Here is a 6,525-nt window from a genome sequence, read left to right as displayed (position 1 = left end):
GCCAGTATTCCTCAGCAAAAACAGGAGGACTGGCGACAGATGTTAGCCCAGTGCTGATCTTCCTCACCAAAGAAAAAAAAAAAGGAAAAAGAAAAAATAGAGGCCCACCCAGTGGCGAGCGGTTAAGTTCTCGTGCTCCAATTTTGCAGCCTAGTGTTCAGATCCCAGACACCGACGGATGCACTGCTTATCAAGCCATGCTGTGGCAATGTCCCATATAAACTAGAGGAAGATGGGCACAGGTGTTAGTCCAGGGCTAATTAGCAAAAAGAGAAGGATTGGCAACAGATGTTAGCTCAGGGCTAATCTTCCTCACAAAAAAAAATAAATAAATAAATAAATAAAAAGAGAAGGTAAATATATAAACACATGGAAGTTACTACTATTGAAATCATAGTGCTTTACTTTGTTCATTTCTTACAGTTCAACAAATTGAGATGCTGTTTGAGGCCTCAGGAACATAATGATTAATTCTATATTCAGTATAAATCATATTGAACATTTTCTAAGTATTTAACATCATTTTGATTCCTATATGCTATAATTACTGCATATTCTCTAAAACAACTAAGCAAGAAGTAGGATAGAGCACCCTATAGCCAGAGCTTCCCTTCCAATTAGGAATATCAGGAGATTGTCAGGGTTTCTACTCTTCTGTGAAGCATGTTTTACACCACCAATTTCCTTTCATCTGACACATCTACCTTTGTCCTCTTTAGAGTATAAAACACTTTTTTTTTGTTTTTGATTTGAAGGTTGACTTTGATTTGGAAATTCAATATAAATCAGGTGATTTATATTGTAACATGTATGGCTTCAGATTTTGACAAGTTAGCATGATTGATGGTGTGGTGGAGCAAAAGTAAATGGTTGGAACGCAATACCTACTCTTTTAAGTAACTCATTTTTTAAAAAAATTCTTTCCTACATTAATTTTACTTATAGTATCCATACTTGGAAAGAAGGGGCAAAACTACCTAGCTACACTGCAGAGACTTTGGGGGGAAAATGCATCTGTCAGAAGTGCTATTTGCTATGGGGGTGACTTCTTCATCTAATCAGAAATTCAATGAGTTTGCCCATTTCTTCCTCTTCATTTACCCAGTCACTTCTCTTGGTCCTCTCATAAACTGACCTGTGACCACTACACCAGGCACAATTACTTAGGCTTCTTGTTAACTAGTGTTAGCCAGAAATCTGCAGTCAACTTGAGGATGTAAGTTGAATTTTAATAGAAGTAAGGCTTTCTCTTCCTTTCTTTTCTAAAAAGACTCTCTTCCAATATATTTGCCAATTTTTTGTCCTTGAGGTCAAAGAAGCATTCAATCTAACTGTGATAAGATTATCTGCTAAGCAAGTTAAGTACGTGATTTACCACAGAGTTTGGTATTTATAATCCAAGCTTAACAGACCTAAAATTAAAGATCTGTCTTAGACCAATATAAATCATTAGGGGGATTTCTCTTTTTAAAGGAATAGTGATAGAAATCAAAGGAAGGTAAACAACTTATTCTTAGATGGGACGTTAACTTTAAAGCAATATAGAAGAAAAACAGATATTTTCTCAATTTTATGAGGTTTTGAAATAATTATAATGATTTAAGATATAGAGTTTAAAAAACGTAAACACTAATGCTGCTTCTTTTAAGATCTAATTAATGTAGTCAGAGTAATAATTTACAATGGTGCTGAAATTTTTATTCTGGCAATAAGATGATACTCTTTCCTATCATAGTCTTTAAAATCGTAGTTTAAACTTTGGTCAATTTTTGTAAAGTCAGGATATCCCTTAACTTTTTCATTATTATAAAATGATGTAACATAAGGAGTTAAAGTAAACTGAAGATTTGGATACTTTTTTAGTAATCTCTGAGTTTATTCAAAAGAATTACGCTGACAAATAGATGAATATATTGTATATCTTGTAGGCACAAATGCTTTTCTTTAAAACAAATATTTACCTATCCAAATCATCTATATATCATTATATTAAATGTATTAACATTCTGGTAATGATTTTGGGTACACAGAGGCTAAACCTTTGTAACTTATTGTAGTTTTTCCAGCTTAAGTTTTAATTATAACATATTTTTCAGGAGTTTAATGACTTTTAGCTTTCTTAGTCAGGTAAAATAATGTAATTTAAACTAGTTTATTTTTAAAATATTTACAATTCCTATGTGACTATATCATGAAACTCTGCTCAAATTTCCTCTGGATCATAATTTAATAGAATATCTAATAAGTAGATGAAGATATTTTGTACATATTCACATGCATATATGTGAACAAAAAGTTATGTCCTCTATATTATAAATAAAAAGTGATTCATATTGTTTTATGTTTTGATTTTTGAACTTGCTTGCCATTTACAATGAGGGAAGTATTTGTTTCTGTTATGTCTTACATATTTTACCAAAAATAATGATTCACCTACAGTCCCAGATCTACCATACTCCCTAAATTAGTGGAATAGTATACATGATATTTTAAACTGTTTTATAGCTGGGCCTGAGAAGAGTCTGCTGCCTATGAAACAGAGAACCTAAGTTCTGCAATGCGCATGGAATCACTACCTACCTTCTACTTCTCACTTTCATTTTCTCCTTGGGCTCTTGGCTTTTAAATCCCACTCCAGTTTTGTCATTGTTCTGGATTCTGGCTGCAAACACAGACAAAGAAGCTGAAATCCTAATCTTTCAGTCTCAGTTTCTGCCAATCATTTCCCCCAGAGACGGTCCTTAGATCCATCAGATGAAATCCCCTCATAAAGGATACAGTAATCCAAATGACACCGTGCAATGCAGGCACCTATCTTTCACTCTTAAAGCAATTGTCAGATCATAAAATCATGATTTTAACATGAAAGGAACCACCCCACTGTCCTGGAGATCCCTTGCCCCAATTAACATTCCTTCTTATGGCTCCTGTCTCTTTTCCAGGAACTCCTAGAGAAAAGATCTCATCACCCAGGTAATGATGAGGGTGGGGGGTCCTAAAATTACTGGAGAGTTTAAAATAAACTAGATCTTTCCTCTTTCTTTATCTAAAACTGCTATTTCATCAATAACTAGTAGGAATTGAAGGAAGAAGCACTTTCCAGGTGTCATGATGGTGTCATATTGCCTGTGTGAGAGGTAGAAGAAACCACCTCTGGTAGTATTACTCCTACACAATCCCTTTGCCGTTAGCGGCGAGCTTCTATTCCAGATCTTCACAAAACCCAATGCTATACATCTGGAGAATCTCAAAATTAGAAATGTAAATTCACCTATTACTTTTATATGTTTACTTGGGGAGCTGGTCCCCAAGTATTTGCTACTCTTAGAGCCTCAAGAAATAATTTGAGTACATTATCTGCCAGAGTTTATTACAGAGCAATGGCCCCACTACCCAATCAGGCCCCTCCCAGAGGGGTTATGAATATGGACTTGATCATGGGCCTATGCCTCATTCCTGGGTCCAGATGAGAGCTTGCTATGAGGTGCTATTCATTTTTTTCTTCCTACTGGAAATATAATGCTATCTTGACACACATGTTCCAAGTTCTCCTCTGAGCATTTCTTGTGACATCTCTCTTCTAATTGCTTAGCTCCTTTGTGATGCAGCAATTTATCTCAACCTAAATCAGAAGTTAATTCCAATTCCAATTCCAGATGAGATCTCTTTATCAGGTTAAATTACACAGAGTCTATTTACCATGGCATTTGCATTCTGGAGAAAGAGAAATATCTAGATCTTTCAGAGGTTATTTGATAATCACTTTCAACTGTCACTAATCTCTGGAGACCCAAAACACCACTATGGTACAAAATGAAGAGTGAGAGTAGATAAAGGTCAGGTGATAGGTGAAGGTTTACCCTCAGTTCTTCTTTTTCTTTTTTTTGAGGAAGATTGGCCCTGCGCTAACATCTGCTGCCAGTCTTCCTCTTTTTTCTCCCCAAAACCCCAGTACGTAGTTGCATATCATAGTGGTAGAGTTGTAGCTGTTTAATGTGGGATGCCACCCAAGCATGGCTTGATGAACAGTGAGTAGGTCCGCGCCCAGGATCTGAGCTGGTGGACCCTGGGCCACCGAAGCTGAACATGTGAACTTAACTACTACACTACTGTGCGGGCTCTGACCCTCAGTTCTTCTTACAATGGATGCAGTAGGATCATGGAATCATCTTATATTATTTCTCTGAAACCAAAATGTAGATACACTTAGTAACTGACAGAATCTCCATATGAGTGACCTCACCAGTTTGGCGACAGCCCCATGGTTATCTTCGTGAAGATCTAGAGTCTAGTACTAACTCTAGTCCAAGAAAAGGATGAGTGGCTAACTAAGGATTTATGATTTGGTGTTAAAATTTAAAAGTCTTCCCCCCCTTTTCCCATTAGCCTCCAAGGCCAGTTTGTTTATTGATGGCTGACAGCTGCTGTAATCTGTGAGATAGGCTGCCTTAGCAAAAGGTTTAGAGGAGCACAAAGGATTACACTAGTCATTTTAATCTTGTACAAAAAATCAAAATTCATCATATAAATCTCAATGATCCTATCCTGAGACAAAATGTGCCCTATACAAATAAGAAATGACCCCAGGGATCTGTGCCTGGAAGTCTTTCAGACCCTTGACTCTTTCCCTTACTTTAACTCCACAAGCTCTAATTTTCATTTAATAAAAGCACTACCTGTGTATTCTCTGGAGTCCTGTGAGTCCTTTGAATTACCCAAGCTAGAGATCTTCACAAAAGGCCAAGTGGAATTGCCTGCTCTTCATCTATCAAGATACCACATCACACGCACTGCCATAGTTCTGGGGGATCTTCAGATATTCATGTACTATCAGAGACTTGGAAGATACAGAGGTGATGATTCCTATCACAACCTCATTTAACACACCTGTTTGGAGTACTAAAAGTTAGGTGGATCATAGAAATGACTATAATTTATAACAAACAATTAGTAAAACTAATCACAGGTACAAGTTCAGATGTGATATCTTTCGTGGAGCAAACCAGCGCAGCCCCTGGCATCTGGAAAATGCTTTTAATTGGGAAAATGCTTTTCTCCCCTATCCCTACCAACAAAGATAATAAAATGTCTGACAATATATACCATATACAATATTCAGAGTGTGAAGATATTTGTGACCCCTGAAATGCTTATCAGAGGGCATCCACTACAAAAGAACTCATGACTAGATGGACATGACAGCACATCCTGTGGATTTCAGTCAGCTTCTTTCCCCAGCCTCCCTGTTTCTTGTGAAGAGGATCACATAAAAAAATGGCAGCGGAGGCATAGGCTACCTAATTTGTACTTCTACTTTTCAGGACTGAACTAGCTGCTGCCATTTCATATGCCTAATATTCTAATAGCTAAGACCAATATTGAGCCCCCAAGATTGAGCATCATTTTCTGAGGGGCCAGCCACACATTGCTATTAAAATGATACATAGGACCCCTTCCAGTACGGGAGGGGCAGTTTTTGGCCCTCACAGGGTGACACACGAATTCAGAGTACATATTTGCCCTTCTCTACCTTCAGCTTTTCTTCCAGGACTACTATTCATGAACTTAGTGACTACTTATTCCCTTTTGATGGTATACAACACATCACCTCTGAATAGGGAGCACAGTTTACAGCAAAGGAAGCATGAAAATGGACTAGCTGGCCTGAATATACACATTGCATTGAGGTTTCAGTTTTAATTTTACTTAGGTTGCAGCAATAAATCAATTAATTGCCCGAAGCAGTAGATCTAAGAAACCACACAAACCACATAGTAAGCACTTACAGTTTAAGAATTTATTTCCTTCGAAAGCTAAGTTGCTAAATAAACCAGAAAGACAGGACAAGGGTATAAGACTCAAATCTCCAAATTGGTCTCTCTGCTCTGACTGACACCAGGGGTCTTGTGCTTACTGATGCTTCTTGGAGAGACAAAGGGAGCCAAGTACACGGATTCTCAATAGGAATAGGTTGGCGATATTGCAGCAGGTTGGGTTTTCATACTAGTTAGGCACTGGATGTTATTGTAACATCTCACTTTCTTTGGTTCAAAATTTTTTAAATGGGTTACCTCATTAGAGTTGCATCCTGATTCTTAAATGCACCCGTTCTTGTCATATTCTTAACTGTCCATTGAGAGGTGATCTTCCATTTATCAGGATAGTCAGATTCACTTGGGGTCATCTAAATCAGTAAATGAGCTTAAGGCCAAATTTAAGTTCACTTCTAAGCAATCTTCCACATAAGGCAGTTATAAATAAATGATGACAAGCCAACAGGATGAGTCACCCTTTTCAGTTTTGAAATACACATACCATAATATGTCCATTAACTTAAAACAACAGACTTAGTGCACTGTAGGACTGGCCAATTAAAAGCTGAAAGATAGCGTCTTCTGGAGGTCTGTAATACAGAAAGTGGTGAAGATCTTACTCTTGAGGTCACTATAGGACACCATTGCCTCCACAACCAGAATATATAAGTCTGGGACCAAGAGGTGAAAGTAGCGCCTAATACTATTACAA

This window comes from Diceros bicornis, chromosome 8 (assembly GCF_020826845.1).
Source record: "Diceros bicornis minor isolate mBicDic1 chromosome 8, mDicBic1.mat.cur, whole genome shotgun sequence".
Taxonomy (NCBI): Eukaryota; Metazoa; Chordata; class Mammalia; order Perissodactyla; family Rhinocerotidae; genus Diceros; species Diceros bicornis.
The sequence above is the reverse complement of the archived record's forward strand: the minus strand, read 5'-3'. Positions refer to the sequence as shown.